This window comes from Balaenoptera ricei, chromosome 5, assembly GCF_028023285.1.
Source record: "Balaenoptera ricei isolate mBalRic1 chromosome 5, mBalRic1.hap2, whole genome shotgun sequence".
Lineage (NCBI taxonomy): Eukaryota > Metazoa > Chordata > Mammalia > Artiodactyla > Balaenopteridae > Balaenoptera > Balaenoptera ricei.
In genome coordinates, this window is record NC_082643.1 from 133,833,826 (window position 1) to 133,853,751 (window position 19,926).

Genomic DNA, 19,926 nt, shown 5'->3' on the forward strand with positions numbered 1-19,926 from the left:
GTCATACATAGTGAAGTAAGTCAGAAAGAGAAAAACAAATACCGTATGCTAATACATATATATGGAATCTAAAAAAAAATGGTCATGAAGAACCTAGGGGCAAGATGGGAATAAAGACACAGACCTACTAGAGAGCAGACTTGAGGATACGGGGAGGGGGAAGGGTAAGCTGGGACAAAGTGAGAGAGTGGCATGGACATATATACACTACCAAACGTAAAATAGATAGCTAGTGGGAAGCAGCGCATAGCACAGGGAGATCAGGTCGGTGCTTTGTGACCACCTAGAGGGGTGGGATAGGGAGGGTTGGAGGGAGGGAGACGCAAGAGGGAAGACATATGGGGACATATGTATATGTATAACTGATTCACTTTGTTATAAAGCTGAAACTAACACACCATTGTAAAGCAATTATACTCCAAAAAAGATGTTAAAAAATATATTGAATGAACTACCATAGGGGCGTGACACTGGAAAATACTAATACTTGACCCTTTCATATTTAAGAAATAAAAACCTTTATTTTATCGATATTGACATACTGATTCTAAAGTTTATATAGAAAGGCATAAGATCCAGAATATTTAATACAATATTGAAGGAGAAGAATGAAGTTGGAGGACAGACACTACCCAACTTCAAGACTTATTGTAAAGATAAAACAATTAAGGCAGTGTAGTATAGGCAAAGGAATAGACAAATAGAACAATAGAACAGAATAGGGAGTTCAGAAATAGACCCACATAAATATAATCAACTGACCTTTGACAAAAGAGCAAAGGCAATACAATGGAGCAAAGACAGTGTCCTCAACAAATTATACTGGAATAAATAGACATCCAAATGCAAGAAAAAAAAAATGACTCTTGACATAGACCTAACACCCTTAACAAAAATTAATTGAAAATGGATCATAGACTTAAATGTAAAATGCAAATCTATAAAACCCCTAGAAGATAACATAGGAGAAAACTTCTATGGCCTTAGGTATGGTGATGACTTTTTAGATACAACATCAAAGACACAATCCATGAAAGAAATAATTGGTAAACTGGACTTCCCTAAAATTAGAAACTTCTGCTCTATGAAAGACAATGTCAAGGAAATAAGACAAGCAACAGACTGGGAGAAAATATTTGGAAAAGATACATCTGATAAAGGACTGTTATCCAATATGTACAAAGAACACTTAAAACTCAACATTAAGAAAACAAACAACCTGATTTTAAAATGAGTCAAAAACTTTAATGGATGACTCATCAAAGAAGATATACAGATGGCAAATAAGTATATGAAAAGATGCTCTACATTATATATCATCAGGGAAATGAAATCAAAATAACAATGAGATACCACTACACACCTATTAGGATGGCCAATTCCAGAACACCAACAATACCAAATGCTGGTGAGGATGTGAATCAACATCATACATGATACACTGCTGGTAGGAATGCACAATGGTACAGCCACAGTGGAAGATAGTTTGATAGTTTCTTACAAAATAAACGTACTCTTACCATACAATCCAGCAATCACACTCCTTGATATTTACCCAAGGGAGTTGAACCTGTATGTCCACACAGAAACCTGCACATGGATGTTTATAGCAGCTTTATTCATAATTACCAAAACTTGGAAGCAACCAGGATATCCTTCAGTAGGTGAAAGAATAAACTCTGGTAGATCCAGATGATGGAGTATTATTCAGCACTAAAAAGAAATAAGCTATCAGGCCATGAAAAGACATGGAGGAATCTTAAATGCATATTACTAAGTGGAAGAAACCCATCAGAATAGGATACATATTGTTTGATTCCAACCATATGACATCTGTAAAAGGCAAAACTGTGGAGACAGTAAAAAGATTGGGGGGAATGGGGATGAATAGGCAGAGCACAGAGGATTCTTAGGGCAGTGAAAATGCTCTAAAGGATATTACAATGATGGATATATGTCATTATACATTTTCCAAACCCATAGAATGCACAACACCTAGAGCGACCCCTAAGGTAAGCTATGAACTTGGATTATGATGCGTCAACGTAGGTTAATCTTAGTAAAAAATGTACCTTTCTGGTGAATGATGTTGATAATGGGCAAGGCTATGCCGGTGGGGTATGGGTTAGGGGTGTATAAGAAATCAGTGTATTTTCCACTTAATTTTGTTGTAAAAGTAAAACTGCTCCAAAAAATAAATTAAAAAAAATAACTTTTAAAGCTTCCTAAATAATGGCAATAAAAACTGATTACTTTATCACACAGAGTCTTTGAAAATAATTGTTTATCAAATGAAAATAAATTTAAATGAAAATAAAATAAAATGTTAAGACGATCTTTACACATTCTTAAGTTTATACAAAAATCATAAATTTGGGGACCCTGTACACTATTTCTAAAATATTTTCATTCATTGTCTATCCCTTTATGCAATACTATTATGATACTCTTCCTGAAACACCTCAAAGGCCTAAGCATTGAATCTACAACAAAGGAAAGACAATCAGTATTTCCTTAGAGTTGGCTTTTTATATGTTCTGATTTTGTTTGTTATCTGTCATATGGATTGTAAAACCCAAGGGATCCTACTACCTGGAAAAAACTGTGTTTTCTCCAAGATTTAAAGAATTATGGGTAGTGTACCTACAACATGAGGACTAATCTAGAAATATTTTCCTAAGATCTGTGATGCACCAAGAGAAATGCTGAATATTTGTTATGTTTATATTGCTCCTTAGATAAGACTACATACAAGCATGTTCCAAAATCCTTATTTGACTGATGTGCAAAATTTGCTGAGTACAGTATTTTGCTTATTGATTTACAGAACAAATTTCTTCCTGCTAGGTGTTGGGTATCGCTCTCAGTACTTTCTAGAAGGAAAGGCAGAAAATAAACAGGTAAATATATATCATACTGCTAGGTGTGGTAGAGGAAGAGGGAACCATAAGGTAAAGGGATAGGGAGAGACAGTAGTGTGTCTTTTATGTAGTAATCAGGGAAGATCATCTTTGGTGGTGACATTGAAAGGTACTGAGAGAGTGAGTGGAAACAGAATTTCAAACAAATGCCTTGAGGTGAAAACAATCTGGTACTCTGGGGCTCACAGGTTTTCCACCAGTTTTCTTTTAACAAGATGCAAAAGAAACTCAACTTATTAAACAGCTATAGGAGAATAGCTAGGATGCAGCAAAGGAGTACATTGTCAGCCGTTGCTTGACTATTTTTTCATTTGCATGTTAAGGGGCTCCCTTGTCTAGAGAATTATCTTTTTTGATGACCAGATGGATAAATTATAGATTCTTATCTGTCAAAAGAAATCCCATGGTCAAAAGAAATTCCAAAGTCCAGTTGGTTCTCACAGCAGCACAGCAGGTTTGTGTGCGTGTGTGAATGTGTTTGTGTTTTGCCTCAAACCTCACTTGCCGAGTTACCAAATCCAGCCTTCCTCTATTCCAGTCCTTAGGGTATAAGGGTGTATGTTCTTATGAGCTAAGTGCCTTTTCTTTCTGACTTCCACCTGAATTGGCACACTCTGCCCATCTCCCCAAATAGCGTAGGTTTTGTGATCATCCCCAAGTCTGGGCAGGAACCGACATGGTCCTCCACGGCACCAAGGTCTTCCCAGCTCTCATTACCCTTCAATCTGATGCTCAACAAGAACAATTAGCACTAAACACAGACGTGAAAGACTCTTTTGAGATCTTATTTGTATTACAAATAAGATCTTGTATTCTCATATTTTCAGAGGTTTGACCCTGTTTTACTTTCATTTGTCATTGATTTCAGCTCCATCTCCTTATAATGTGAATACCAATCCACGACTATAAACTTCTACTCAATATTGTCCTCCTTCCCATCTTTAATCTGCATTTCAATGAGCGCCAAAACTGTTGACAGATTCCACTTTATGCCATTCCCATAAGAAGGGTCTTCTGAGACAAAGCCAGCCAGGCTAGCTGTCCTGGAATGACCTATCCAGATAAAAGACCGGGAGTGAAGTAGATAGAGTGAGAACAAAAACTTCCCTGGCCCACCCTATGTAAACTTTTATCCCTACCACAACACTTCTACTTTCCTTCCTTTCTTTCTTTCTTTTCTCTCCTTAATCTCTACTGCACATTTCCTCCCTCTGGCATCTTCCTCTTCTCTCTTCTCTTCCTTTTCCCTCTCTCTCTTTTGCCCATTCTTGGTCTCTCTTTTTCTCACTCTCTTTCATCTGCCTTCCCCACTAGATTGTAAATTCCCAAGAGAAAGGATTTTTTTTAATGTGTTTCTTCCCCTCTGTCATATCTCCAGAGTCTAGAACAGCACCTGACTCAATGAATAAATGAATAAATTTATAGAATGAATGAATTAAAGACCATCTAGAAGTCCTATCAGGTGACGGCACAGCCAGGCTATGCAGGGTGGTCCCTCTGCTACATGGAAAGCTTGTCCTTGTTTGTTGAAGTTGTGATTCAATGGCAATAATGTTTTCTAGGCAAAAGCTTTCCCTGAGCATGGCTATCTCTTTAGATCTCTGATATTCCCAATACATTGCAGTGTGGGTTGTTTAAAACTCAGTGAATGGAAAACTATAAATACTTTAAGGTGCCCCTCCTTATCTGAAATGGTAAAATTTAGTTGCCCATGGCAAAAACTGTCTGAGTTCATCCACCCAGATGAGCCTTTCCTCCTTGAAGATAGCCTTTTATATGCTCCATGTATGGAGACATGGTCTCACCTAAGAACAGCTTTCTGAAGGAGAAGCTGTAGAGACAGATCTTACAGACAACTCTGACAAGATGCATTCATCATTATTGTTTATATGAATGAGGTGATCACCTGTGTTCACTGAAACAAAACTAGGTCTATGATTATAGCAGCTGTTCTGGGGGCAAGTACTCAGCAACTTCAGTTTTTCTAGACTGTGGAATTCTACTCACCTTCCAAAGTGAGGGCATTTATTGGTATGGCTAAAAGATGCCCTTCAGCTCCCCTGGTGGAAAACTAGTATATGGAAGGGAGGATACACTTAGTTACTATGCTCGAAATTGAGACAAAAATTTATTTTCAATTTAAATAGATCCAGTGGCTTAAGGCAAAAACTTAGGGTTTATCTTCAATTATTACCTTTTCCCCACCTCCTCCTCAGCAAGTTCTGTCTGTCTGTCTGTCTGTCTGTCTATCTATCTATCTATCTATCTATCATTTATATACTTTTCGCTATATTTGCTGGTATCAGCCACATCTTCTCTCATATTACAATACCACTTCATATAAGAGTGACTATTCACATAGAAATCAGGTAAGTCAGATCTGACAATACCTCTCACACCACCCTCCTTCATATTCACCACCATCCAGTTCAATGGTCATCATTCAGTTTTTTGAACATCTTAAGTGATATTTCAACCCAACTGAAATTCTTCTTCCTGACCCCTTTATATGCTTCAGTTTTAAACTCCAGGCTAATATTTGTGAGACCCAAGACTGAATTACAATAAGGCCCTTACCCTGGAGTTAACCAAACTGTGAAGTTAAGGGCACGGTCCTCCAGACCACAAAGTCTTCCCAAGACTACTGACCCCAGCTGTAAGAAGTAAGGGTTCAACTACAAAGTTAAAGAGTCCACATAAGATCACTCTAATTTCTGACACCAATTTCAAGTTTTGTTGTTTCTCCAAACTACCCTCAGTTTTACTAATTTGCTAATAAGTCTTACAAAATTCAACTCACTGAAACTATTATACTCACATTTACATTTATTACAGGGAAAGGATACATTAAAGTTAGCTGTGGAAAGACACATAGGGAAGAATCCAGGGGGTTCCAAATGGAAGTTTTCATTGTCCTCAAGATGCATTACTCTCCTGGCATGAATGACAATATCCATGGAACACTGCCAATCTGGGAAGCTCACTTGAAGCAAGATGTCCAGAGATTTTTATTGAGGTCTCATTACAAAAGCAGAATTGATTGATTGATTGCACATGTGATGAACTCAGTCTCCAGCATTCCCTCTCCTGGAGGTGGGGCTGATATCACTTGGCCCAAAGCCCTCACCTTAAATCATATGGTTGGTCTTTCTGGTGTGGTCACCTGTCACTCTCAGGCTGTTGGGTGTGGCTGGCTGCACCCCAGTCAGATCTAAGAATGGTGAGGACGATTAGAAATAAAGAGGTTTTCAGTCAGGGAGATGTTAACTGAGGAGATACCCTTAAGGGTGTACCTATATAATGATCTCAGGAACAATCTGCAAGGTTATTTGAGAGTAGGATACACAAGGTAGTTAGAGCTGGGGTTACGGGTAGAAAAAATAGTTCCCAATGCTCTGAAATACCACCAAGCACAGTAGAAATGGCAGAATATGGCAATACTAAAGTTTCCAGCATTTTCATGTTTTATAGAGTACAAAATTTAATTTATTGTTGAATGTAGGCAATTTCTTTGAGATAAGACTACCATAATGGACTTTTACTTAGACAAAGTTCAGCAGCTACCATTTACCAGAATTGCAAGGTTTAGAGACACAGAAGTCTCAAGGAGTTGGCAGAATGTTGTTTTGAAAGTGAGGCATATAGGTAAACTGAATTGTATTTGAAAAAAACATGGGCTATAATTAGAGGTAAAAGGCGCTGGTAGAAGCAATGACATGATAAGTACTACAAATGTGGCTCCTTAAGTTGGATTTCCCTGCTTTGGTTAGAGGGGTAACAGACAGATGTTGACATAGTCTCTAGTGCCAGTTTCATAGGCATGAACACTGTGCAGTTTTATTCATGTACCAAATCACAGTTTATCTTTTCTAGAATATTTACATTGTCTAAATATTTTTACTATAATAAAATTTTACAAAATTTTACTATAACACTGATGGCACCACAGATGAAGATGCTGTGTATATATAAATTTGTATTCATATATCTATTTTCTTAGGACACATTTATAGTTTACTCACTTAATGAAAGAATGTGTATTGGCTTAACACTTTCTTGTGCTCCTGGATAGAATGTAAATTGGTACTGTTATTTTAAGTACAATATGGTCAGTATGTCCAAAACATAGTACCAATTTTTTACATCAGGCCATGATACTCTTCTTAACCAGCTAAGAATTTAACAGTCTGATAACATTCCACTTCAACATTTATAAATGTTAACATATAATACTCAAAGTTATAAACTTTTCATTTTTCCAAATTTTTTATCACTTTTATTTCATTCTTTTTTTTTCATTATAAATTTATTTTCTTTCTTTCTTTATTTTTGGCTTCATTGGGTCTTCGCTGCCTCGTGCAGGCTTTTCTCCCGTTGCGGAGAGTGGGGGTCACTACTTGTTGCCGTGCGAGGGCCTCTCACCGCAGTGGCTTCTCCCGTTGTGGAGCACGGGCTCTAGGCACACAGGCTTCAGTAGTTGTGGCACGTGGGATCTAGGGCGCAGGCTCAGTAGTTGTGGCACACGGGCTTAGTTGCTCTGCGGCATGTGGAATCTTCCTGGACCAGGGCTTGAACCCCTGTCCCCTGCATTGGCAGGTGGATTCTTAACCACTGCGCCACCAGGGAAGCCCCTATTTCATTCTTATAATTGGAATGTCTTTGGTTACTAAAAGGTTTTTCTCTTTTTATACATATAATGGATATTTGTATTTCTTCCTTTTTTATTGAAGCATAATTTATATATAATGCTGTATTAATTTCAGATCTACAGCATAATGATTAGATATTTGTATATATTATAAAATGACCACGAAAAATAAGTCTCGTTAACATCCATTCTCTTATGCAGTTATAAATTTTCTTTTCTTGTGATGAGGACTTTGAAGACCTACTCTCCTAGCAACTTTCAAATATACAATACAGTATTATTAACCATAGTTACCATGTGGTACATTACATCCCCATTGCTTATTTATTTTATAACTGGAGTTTGTACTTTTTGACCACCTTCATCCATTTCATACCACCCCCTCCAGTCCCACAACCACCAATCTGTTCTCTGTGTTTATAAGCTTGGTTTTTGTTTTGGTGGGTTTGGGGGGTTTTGTTTGTTTTTTAGATTCCACATATAAGTGAGATTATACAGTATTTGTCTTTCTCTGTCTGACTTATTTCACTTTGCATAACGCCCACAACATTCATCCATGTTGTTTCAAATAGCAAGATTTCATTCTTTTTTATGACTGAATAGTATTCCATTGTGTATGTTTGTATATATACCACATCTTCTTTATCCATTCATCCATTGATGGACACTTAGATTGCTTCCACATCTTCACTATTTTAAATAACGTTGCAATGAACATGGGGGGATGCATGTACTTTTCGAATTAGTATTTTCATTTTCTTTGGATAAACACCCAGAATTGATGGATCATATGGTAGTTCTATTTTTAACTTTCTGAGGAATTGCTATACTGTTTTCCATAGTGGCTGCACCAATTTACATTACCCTCAAGAGTGCACAAGTGTTTCTTGTTCTCCACACCCTCTCCAACACTTGTTATTTTTCATCTTTTTAATAACAGAAATTCTAAAAGGTGTGAGGTGATATCTTACAGGGATTTTAATTGGCATTTCCCTGATTTTGAGCATCTTTTCATATATCTGCTGGCTGTCTGTATGTCTTCTTTGGAAAAATGTCTATTCAGATTCTCTGCCTATTTTTTTTTTTAATTGGATTGGTTTTTTTTGCAATTGGATTGTAAGTGTTCTTTATATTTTTTGATATTAAACTCTTATCAGATATAGGATTTTAAATAAATTTTTTGTCCCATTCAGCCAGTAGGTTGCCTTTTCATTTTATTGATGATTTCCTTTGTTGTGATAAAGCTTTTTAGTTTGATGTGGTCCCACTTGTTTATTTTTACTTTTTTAAAAAATTTATTTTATTGAAGTATAGTTGATTTGCAATGTTGTGTTAATTTATGCTGCACAGCAAAGTGATTCAGTTATACATATATATATATTCTTCTTCATATTCTTTTCCATTATGGTTTATCACAGATATTTAATATAGTTCCCTGTGCTATACAGTAGGATGTTGTTGTTTATCTATCTTGTATATAATAGTTTACTTCTGCTAATCCCTACTTTTGCTTTTGCTGCCTTTGCTTTTGGTGTCAGATTAAAAAAAAAATCATCACCAAGTTTACTGCCTATATTTATCTTCTGGGAGTTTTATGATTTAAGGTTTTATATTAAAGTCTTTAATAGGTCTTTAACCCATTGTGAGTGAATTTTTGTATCTGGTATAAGATAGTAGTTTAGTTTCATTCCTTTGCATGTGGCTGTCCAGTTTTCCCAACACTGTCCTTTCCTCTTTGTATATTCTTGGCTCATTTGTTAAAAATTAATTGAACATATTTGCATGGGTTTATTTCTGGAAACTCAATTCTGTTCCACTGATCTATGTACCTATATATTTCTTCATTTTTGAAATGCTTGTTCTTTCTCTGGTCAAATTTTGTATTGAGATATATGGTTTTGCTCATCATGTTGTATACTTTTATTTATTTAATGTTAGAGTTACATGCTCTAAACTATGTTTCTGTTTGTTATTTGTCTTTAACCTTAATATTTATGTATGTTTCAATACCATAATGTAAAATTCGTAGCTATTCAGGGATATCAATTACCAACACCTCCAGCTTAAAATTTCTTTTGTTGATACTTAGAAAAAATTTTTTTATACTTCTCAAGTATTCACTTGTATTTACTTTTGGTTTTATATTTCTATGTTTTGTATTTAACTCTTCAACTCTTCTGGAATTTACTTTTGTGATGATGTGACATAGAAATTTGAATTCATTTTTTTTCTTCAAAATTTACCATATTTCTTGAACCACCTGAAGAATACTTAATATTCTGCAATTGTTTGAAAATCACTTTTTATTAATAATAAAATTTTAAGTACATATGGTATAAATAAACCTTGGGCTCCTCATAACACAATCTCTTTTCCAAGGTACCACTGTTAAAACCAGAAACCTAATGAGCAATATAGAGCTTTACTCTAAATCTCCTCAAGGAGATTTGTCTCATGTAGTCTCATTAAGTATCCTATTTATTTAATAGTTCTCATATTATCTAAATGTTTAACTTCAATGTAGATGCTTAAATTTCTCTTTGATATTTTCCCATCATTCTCTGCTCTTTACAGAATATCATTCATCTGCCTGAAGAGAGTTTTGGACAATCAACCTTCCTTTTCTATTTGTCAAAGGATGCATATAGGACCTACCAGAAGAAGTAAATCATTACTTGCTCTCAAAACCTTCCTTCTAAAAAATAACATAGATAATAAACATCTTTTCTTTGGTGCATATAATTGCTAACATTGTTTTCTGAGATTATTCTTTGCTTTCATTGATCTTGTACCTGTAGCATGTCATAATTATTAGAGCTTTACAATTATTTGGTGAACCATACTGTGCCAGTTCTCTCATTATTCTACTGCTTAAATTGTTTTATAATTGTCACTTGTTTGTTGTTGCAAATGGGTTTTGGAATATTTGCTTGAGGTTAATAAAGATCCATTTGGAGTTTCAGAGAAATCATACTAAATTAATTAATACACAAAGTTAAAATAATTGTGTATCTTTTTAATAATTTTCTTCCAATACATGTTCATGCTATAGTTTTCTATTGAGTTTAATCTTATTTTAAAGTCATAAATAAAATGGAAATAGAATTGATGAAGAAGATAAAAATTGACTAAGACAAAAAGTTTATAATTCTGAGCATTTTACATTGCCATTTCTATGATTTGAAGCAGAATGTGATGTGATAGTTACCTTCACAGCCTGGTAAGAGAAATTGTTTTCTTTGTTCAGTCCATGCACACTGCTATTATTCAACTTAGAATAGTGACTTAGTTTTAAATCACCTTTGCTCAGTAAGACAATAATTAACCTCTCCCCAAATAATTCTCACCTTCATATTTCTGTAAAATCTGTAAAATTTGTCCTGTAAAATCAGTAATAATATTCCCACTTTTATTTCTGATTTAGTTATTTTTGTCTTCTATTTTTCTTAGCCAATCTTGATAAAGGTTTGCCAATTCTGTTGATATTTTCAAAGAACTAAATCTTGGTTTTATTGATTTTCTTTTTTTTTAATTTTTAAATATTATAATTTACTGACATTAATTTCCTAGTTATGACAAATGTAACAGGGTTACGTAAGTTGTTAACATCAAGGGAAACCGGGTGAAGTGTACACACGAACTCTGTGTACCATTTTGCTACATTTTGGTAAGTCTAAAATTATTCCAAAATATAAAGTTCATTTTATTTTATTTTTTATTTTTTAAATTAATTTTTGTTAGAGTATAGTTGTTTTACAATATTGTGTTAGTTTCTACTGTACAGCAAAATGAATTAGCCATACATATACATATATCCCCTCTTTTTTGGATTTCCTTCCCATTTAGGTCACCACAGTGCATTAAGTAGAGTTCCCTGTGCTCTACAGTATGTTCTCATTAGTTATCTATTTTATACATAGTATCAGTAGTGTATACGTGCCAATCCCAATCTCCCAATTCCTCCCACCCCACCTCTTTCCCCCTTGGTATCCATACATTTGTTCTCTACATCTGTGTCTATTTCTGCTTTGCAAATAAGATCATCTATACCATTTTTCTAGATTCCACATATATGCGTTAATATATTTGATTTTCTCTTTCTGACTTACTTCACTCTGTATGACAGTCTCTAGGTCCATCCACATCTCTACAAATGATCCAATTTCATTCCTTTTTATGGCTAAGTAATATTCCATTGTATATATGTACCACATCTTCTTTATCCATTCCTCTGTTGATGGACATTTAGGTTGTTTCCATGTCCTGGCTACTGTAAATAGTGCCGCTATGAACATTGGGGTGCATGTGTGTTTTTGAATTATGGTTTCTCTGGGTATATGTCCAGGAGTGCGATTGCTGAGTCATAGGGTAGTTCTATTTTTAGTTTTTTAAGGATTGCTTTTATTGATTCTCTTTATTGTTTTTCTGTTTTCTACTTTATTTACCTCTGAACTGATCTTTATTATTTCCTTCCTCTGGTAGATCAGGCTTAGTTTGTTCTTTCTTTACTTCCTTAAGGTGTAAACTTAAGTTGCTGATTTATCTTTCTTCTTTCTTAATGTAAATGTTTATAGGTATAAATTTCCCTCCTAACATTGTTTTCACTGAATCCCATAAATTTTGTATGTTGTATTTTCCTTTTCACTTATCTCAATATATTTTATAGCTTCCCTCATGCCTCCTTCTTTGATTCATTGGTTGTTTAAGAATGTGTTGTTTAATTTCCACATATATGTGAATTTCCCTGTCTTGTGCTGTTAATTTCTAGTTCCATTCCACTGTGATCAAAAAAGATATTTTATATGATTTCAATCTTTTTAAATTTATTAAGACATTTTGTGGCCTAATATGATTTATCCTGGAAAATATTCCATATGCTCTTTTCCTTCTTTCTTAACCCCTCTAGTCCCCTTTCTTTTATTACTTTTAAGATGTAATTAAGGCTATAATCTTTATTTATTGCATTTCTTCTTTAAAAGGAAAAAATAACATATATACATGTTATTTTCAAGTATATTTTTCTAGGCTGTAGTTTTCAAAATATTCTTAAAAGTATGGCCAAATAATTTTTTTAGTGATGCATTCTCCTGCCAGAGCTCCACTTGTTTTTAAGGAATTGCTGAAGAGGTATTAATGACTAGGTCCACTTGAAAAATAAGCAATCTAAATTTTCAAGTCAGAAAAATATGTTAAGTTCACAACACCTAAATGTACTGATTATGCTTTTGTTGCAAGCAAATAGATCTCCAGGCATAATTTCATTGTGTCTCTAACCTCTATTATTTCAAGTGAGGTAAAACTAAATAAAGTACACTGTAAGAAAAAAAGTAAGCACTATGACTCAGTCTTGAATCAGAGTTCATAAGTAAATTATAAAGATGTATTAATCAGCTAAATATAAGGGGAACTTCAAGTGTTTTAAATTTTATATCATGATAATTAAATACTTTTTTTTCCCCCAAAAGTACCTTTAGTTGCTTTTATGGAATTTTACAGACATGGCTAAAATTTCTTTTCAGTAGCAATTTATATTTTCTACCACTAGGCAAATAGAAAGGCTTAGGGTTTTCATGTCTCTAGTTTTATTATTTACATACTGTACCTGCATATTTTACTAATGAATACTGAAGTGTTCAAAAAGAAATATGCAAAATAGAACTTTTGATGACAATTGATTTTGTTTGAAAAGATCACATGCCATAATCCCTTAGGTAACCTCTCAGTGAAAGGCCAAAACAATACAAGATTCTGATGCTGTGTTGTATCAGAATTCAACACTTATTTTTAAAACATGTTACATTATCTTTTTCTTTGTGGTATTCAAAATCACTGTAAATTCCCCTGCAAGTATTTATAAAAATATTTGATCATTAGAATTCAGTTCACATAGCAACAACTTTGTAAAAGAAAGTGATAGAAAATTGGGTTCAACTGAACAATTGTAGTAGGCATAATGGTATCTCCTTATCATTATCCCTATACTTCCCTATTTTCTAGCACATAAAATATAATCTTTACTTGAATTTTCCATAGGTAGACACAGCTATTAAATATTCTCTGTGTATTTATCACCATCTATCTAACTGGTTATATAAATTATACTTGAAAAGACACAAATTTACTTTTAATATGTATCTATTGATTTCATACATCATATTTATAATTAAATTGTCATCCAACTGAGGCAGGGACACAGAAAAAAATGAAACAGCTTAATGAGCTTTCTCTAAGCCATTGCCCACCAGCTTAAAAAGCAGTTCAGTCTTGTATACATGAAGGAAATACTTCTTTAGACCTACTATAAACTATGGATTTACAGTTATAATTAATTTTCTCATTGACTTTTCTATTGTACTAATGACCTTGCTGTGATTCAGGATCTGCTTTTAGATGTACTTTCATCAGACATTTTTCAAAGTATATTTGCATATCTTAATTCAATTACATTAAAATTATTTTAAATCTAAACTACATCTTTTAGTTCCTTTTTTCCCCTTCTAATCTGAATCGTTCGTCCCTTGTTTATATAAAAATCCATGCTGACTTTTTCATTTTTTCCTTGTTTATGATTTGAGAACCAACTTTGATCCACCTAATTAAAATTTCTGTAAAGGACAAAACAGAAAATGACTGCCAGGAGGTAGTCTGAAGTTATTTGAAATGATTTGAACATCAATGCTCTAACTTTCCACAGCACCCTCAAGTGTTTGCAGACCCAAGTAAACAAATTGCATGATCTTTCCCAACTATAATTAGTATTCAGTTATACTATACTCCGGTGTCTTAATGAGCCTATCTGACATACTGCCATTCTAAGATGTTAGCAAAAATAATTCAGATGATAGGCTGTCTGTAGGTAAATATTGTTAGGATGGGTAAATATTGTTATGATGGAACAAAGGACTTTAAAAGAAAGTAAACAAGATAAAAGAGATTGCCGTCTTTACTACTATTTAGAAAAGAAAAAGGAAAAGGAGTAAAGATAAGTGGAGAAATGTAGGCTAACATAAACAACAAATAAAGGAATAGAGCTAAGTCCCAGAAGGATGTTGATAGAAATGAAAATAGAGATTTAAAAAAAATGTAAATCTCGAGCTATTGCTTAATTTTCCTGTCCATATATAGCTTATTTCCGTCTATGAAACAAGTTCTGCAGTATTGCTGAGTGAGTAAGCCAAATGTAAATGAGACTATTGAAGCATATACAGAGCCTAAGAGGTGAGAAAATGTTATGCTAATAATCAAAGAGGTCTCTGAAGGTCTGGGGAGAAAAGTACATAAGGGCCAAGATGGAGTTATCCATTTGGTCTCTGGGGTTTGTTAGAAATTACACTAATATTTTAAAAAATCGGATTCCTAATACTTTTTAAAATGTCTGTTTACATGAAGTGAATAACATGTTTTTCTATGATAGCATTTCATAGATAGTATAATTCTTTAGACCTATAATAAATATTTATTATATCCATTATATCAAACAGGCATATCCCTGCTATTAGACATTTAGAAACATTTAATTTGGTGAATTTTTAATGCAAGCGTGAAGAAATTGTTAAAAAGTTGGTTCTAAAATAACAACCATTTCACAGTGTTAAATATACATTGAATTATGGGCTAGTGAATATCTAAACCTTCCTAAGACATAATATAGTTGTGGATTTATTTTGTATTGGGAAATGCTTTTTTATTTGGATAACAAATGTAGTGAAATGTACATGTAGAGATACACATATTTTATTCAGTTTATGTCAGTCAAAATTCTGATAGTTTTAATTTTGGGTATACCTTGGCTTTGTGTATCATTTCTTAACTTAATAACAATTATAGTAATCGCTCCACAGTTTACATTCATAAAATATAAACACTAGATAAAAAATAAGTGATGCATTCATTTGAACTTCCTTAATCATTAAAGTGGATCAACTGCATAGATAATATAATCTATTCAAGTTTGAACATTCATTTTAATTCAGGTTTAAACATTCTCATGTCTAATGGCCATATTACATATAAGAAATTTATTATGAAAAAAATACATGAAAACCTGGAATTATCAACTCAGTGAAGTATGCTTTATTTTCGCCTTGCTAAAGAACACAACAAAAACATTATCATTAAAAAGCAATACACTTTTCTTCCATAAATCAGTGTTTCTCACGTAACCAATTGTGCTGTTTATTTTCTTCCTTCATATTTGAACTACAAATTCTAGCTTGTGTCAGTTAGTAAGCAACAAGTCATAATTCTATATTTTTTAACTTCTTTAACTTAATCCCAAGACACACTTCTGATCCTACACAATTGACCAAAGACTTAACTACTCTGTGAATGCTTATCCTTAAGGAATGAAATTTGAAAAATTTCTGGGCAACTAAAGTAAAGGAAGTAATCAAGATAACCTTTATCTTATCACAGAAGTTTTTTATTATATAAGAAATAATATTTGTACAATTTAAACCCACATTCATATATATATATATATATTCATGAATTAAAATAGATAAGAAAATTCAATTTGATCTAAAAATATCATTCTATCAGGATCTTTAGAAAATTATACAGATGACTATTATTTTGTATAACATAGAGATTTAGAAATTACTTCCTTCTTACACAGTCAATTGTCAGAAGTCATATTGTATATGTGTGATTTTGTTTTTTCCTAGAAGCAGATACTAAGATTAAAAAAACTTGAATGCAAATAATTATTTTGGAGTACAAATGTCACTGGTGGAGACGTGAGAAAACCAGAGGAAAAAAAGGCAGTCATAAAAGGTGCATTTCTGTCATGGCAAGCTAATGGAATTTAATCCACTGGGGAAACTCTAAAAACTGGTATAAAATCACACTTTAAAATTCTCTCACTTAAGAGGAGAGGCAGTTGTGTATTTATTCCTCAACTCCCAGAATGATGTGAATCCCCTGATCATTCCCAGAACTAAGAGTGCACAGAGAACAAACAGCCTTCTGTGCTTCCAGAAAGTGTCCTGAGGTACCAGGATGCGGAGATTGACATTTGGAGACTAGTCATAATATAGGGAACTACTTGCGGTATTGGGAAGGGCATGGCAATAAATGTCTTCACTTTACATTGTTCAGGTCTTCCTCAGGCCCTACATTAAACGCACAGTTCTATTAATGTCACTGCTTCTTAGAGGTTGGTCACGATTTTTTTTTTAAAAAAACAACAACAAAAACCAACAAATTACAAGATGATGGTAAGGAGCCCTGCTGCTGTAATTGGTCCTGAGGCTGATCACAGCTGATACTCTTTATATTCCTCTTCTACTTCTCAAACTAGACTTCTCACAACTTGAGTCAGCACTTCAGCTAGCCAAGAGTGCTTGTCCAGTGTGATAAATCATACTTTCATGCCTGAGAATTCTGATACTTTGGTTACCATATCTTTGTCAGATTGTGTTTCCTGCAATTGCCATGTAAGGTTTTGACTCAATAAGAGCACTAAGAGGTACCCTAAGGAATCTCCTTAACTCCAGACATACTTCTCCCTGTCCCATTACACAGCAGCCACCCCACTTCCTCATGATAAACGTGGTCAGTTATCCCTGCCAGTATAGTAACTCTCTTTCTGTTCCTTGTTTTACTGGCATGAGGGACTCAACATAACTTAGTTGGATCACTAATTTCAAGTTTAGTGGAATCCTTTATATGTTCTTGTGTAAACATGTCCCTTCCCTCAGAACCAGGACCTCTAGTGCAGAGGCCAAAAGTTGCTCAATGAGGAAAAGTTAATCGATTGTGTCCCTGAGAGCAATGGTGAAAGGGCACTCAGACAAAGGTATTCTATCTATCAGGAATATTAAGAGTATTAGGTTCACAGAATTTCTTGGAACTGTACTTATTGTTGCATCATCTTCACCATATTGTTGATTGCTTTTCAAAGGCACTGTTCATAATCTTATTACAATAAATCAATTTGTTAGCCCATGAGTAGACTTGCTGGCCAAGCCACTGCAGACAGACAAGGAAAACACTTAGCCACACCCATGTCAAAGCAAAAATTGCATCAGGCAAAGTTAAGCAGGACAAAAAGAGCTTATTCAAGACTATTACAACAGGGAAGGAGACTGAATTCAACTCCACTGAAACAAAATATGGGAAAGATTTCAAGCATTGGGATGAGCTAGTGGAAAAGTATTGGAGGACTTTGGAGGTGGGGTTGATCAATGGTATGCGTCCAACACATTGAGCTTTTCCTGAGTTTGCAAAGCTTTTTCTCTTTAATTAGGCTATTTGTGTTTGCTAAGTGTTGCCTCAGGAAGTTAGGCTCCTACCCTCCCTCAGAGACTAGGAAATAGGGGTGTTATCTCCTTTGATGTTTACATTTCAAAGAGATGGTTTCCAGGTCCTTGAGAAAGACACTTCCTGAGCTATAAAACTGGCAAGAGGTTAGAAGCAGATTTACATACATTTCAAAGGAACAGAACAAGAATTTACAGTTGAAAGTTTCTGAAGTAAATGCTCTAAGAAAAGCTAGATCAGTGGTCTGTAGTTAGAAGAAACTTGTCCAAAGCTTCATTAAACTGAGGAGAAGTTTAAAGTCATCTTGGTTACCCAGAATATGTATCAATCCAGCACGGGGATAATTATTTACCCTTCCAGGATGGAAAGGATCCAATGTAATCAGTCTATCCTATGGTGGCTAGCTAAGCTGCTCAAAGGATGATGCCTTACCAAGGGTTTAACTTTAGTCTCTATTGCTAATTGGTTGAGCACTCAGCAGTCACCTATTATAGGTTCAGTGAGAGGGAGTTCTTATTGTTGGGCCCTGGCATATCATCAAGCCTGCTATTATGGCTATTCCTTTCATTACAACCAAGCGTTAAGCACTAGGATGACTAAGGACAGAACATTTTTGTTGTTTTCTATTTTGCTGTTGTTATTGGTTTTTTGGCTGTATTTGGTATTTTAGTAAATGTTACAATCAATAAACATGTGATATATCTTTGCTCATTTATGCAGGCCTATCTATAGAACTAAGTTTTACCTGAGTTGTTTGGTAAATTATGCTTATACTAATAATTTTGTAGATAATTTTGATCAATTAATTTTATTAAGCTAATTTTAGGGATGGAGGTGTTTCAAAACTGATGACAGTTGCTTTAAGGGCTATGTTTTTATTCTGTTCACTTTGATACCTGGGGAATAGATTTTTCCAAGTCCCAACTCAATATACAGAACCTCCCCACTCTTGGCATTCCTGGACTCCTAGGATTTGTATCAGAGTTAGCAACAGAGTTTAATTAATTAATTAAATAATAACACAATAGAAATACATGCACATGTGTGACGATTTCATGGTCAAGGATTTTTTTTTTAATGTTTTGCAACTTTCTTCATAGTAGCCTAAACTCAGAATAACCCAAATGTCCATAAGCAGTTGAAGGGATATGTAAATTTGGGGATATTAATAAATAGTCATGAAAATACATGAACTAAAGTAAAACCACTCAAAGATGGGGATGGGTCACACAAACATTATGTCAAGTAACTGAAGTCAGACTCATATAAGTACATGCTACATGATTCTATGAAGATAAAGTACAAAGCAGCCAAAACTACTGTATTGTGTTAGAATTCAGGATAGCGTTATTTTAGAGAAAGAAAGAGGGGGTTGTAATTGGAGGGGGACACGAAAGGGACTTTTAGAATTTTGGAAAAGTCCTGTTCTTGAACTGTTTGTGATTACAGAGGCATTTGTGAAAAAAATCCTGAAGCTGTACGACTGTGTTCTATATACCTTACTGTCTGTATGTTACGACTCACAATAAAAAATAAAAAGAACAAAAAAATTAAGATCTCACAGTTGTGCATGAAAATCATTATATCCCAAAACATAATTAAACTTTTCGCAGTACTTTGTAAAAATTTTACTTTGTAAAAACAACAACAAAAAAATTGTTTTACTTGAATTTTTCTTTGTTCACCAAAAAGAACATATTATATTGTTATAGGATAAAATGAAGGGGTATGAAAATGTTTTCCTGATATATTAACTTTTATTAAATGTTCTTTTTGATACGTTAATTTCTTTTTACTGGTCACTGAGGTCTTTCTATTTTGCACACAAAACCACTAAGGATCTTGCCTGTGGACACCTCAGAGATTGCACTGTAGATTCTCATGGCTCCAGACAGTTGGTGGAAAGAAAGATGAGAAAAACTATGATTTGGGTCAATGACATGATTACAGAGCTAAGGTTTCCAACAGGGTTTCAGATGGTCAACTTGGCTTCTCAAGCAGTTCTAAGGAAGCAGTGCGAGAACATCACAGGGATAACAGAAGGGCATTAACTACCAGAAGCCCCTACATGTATCAACTGAGACCTTGAGTTAT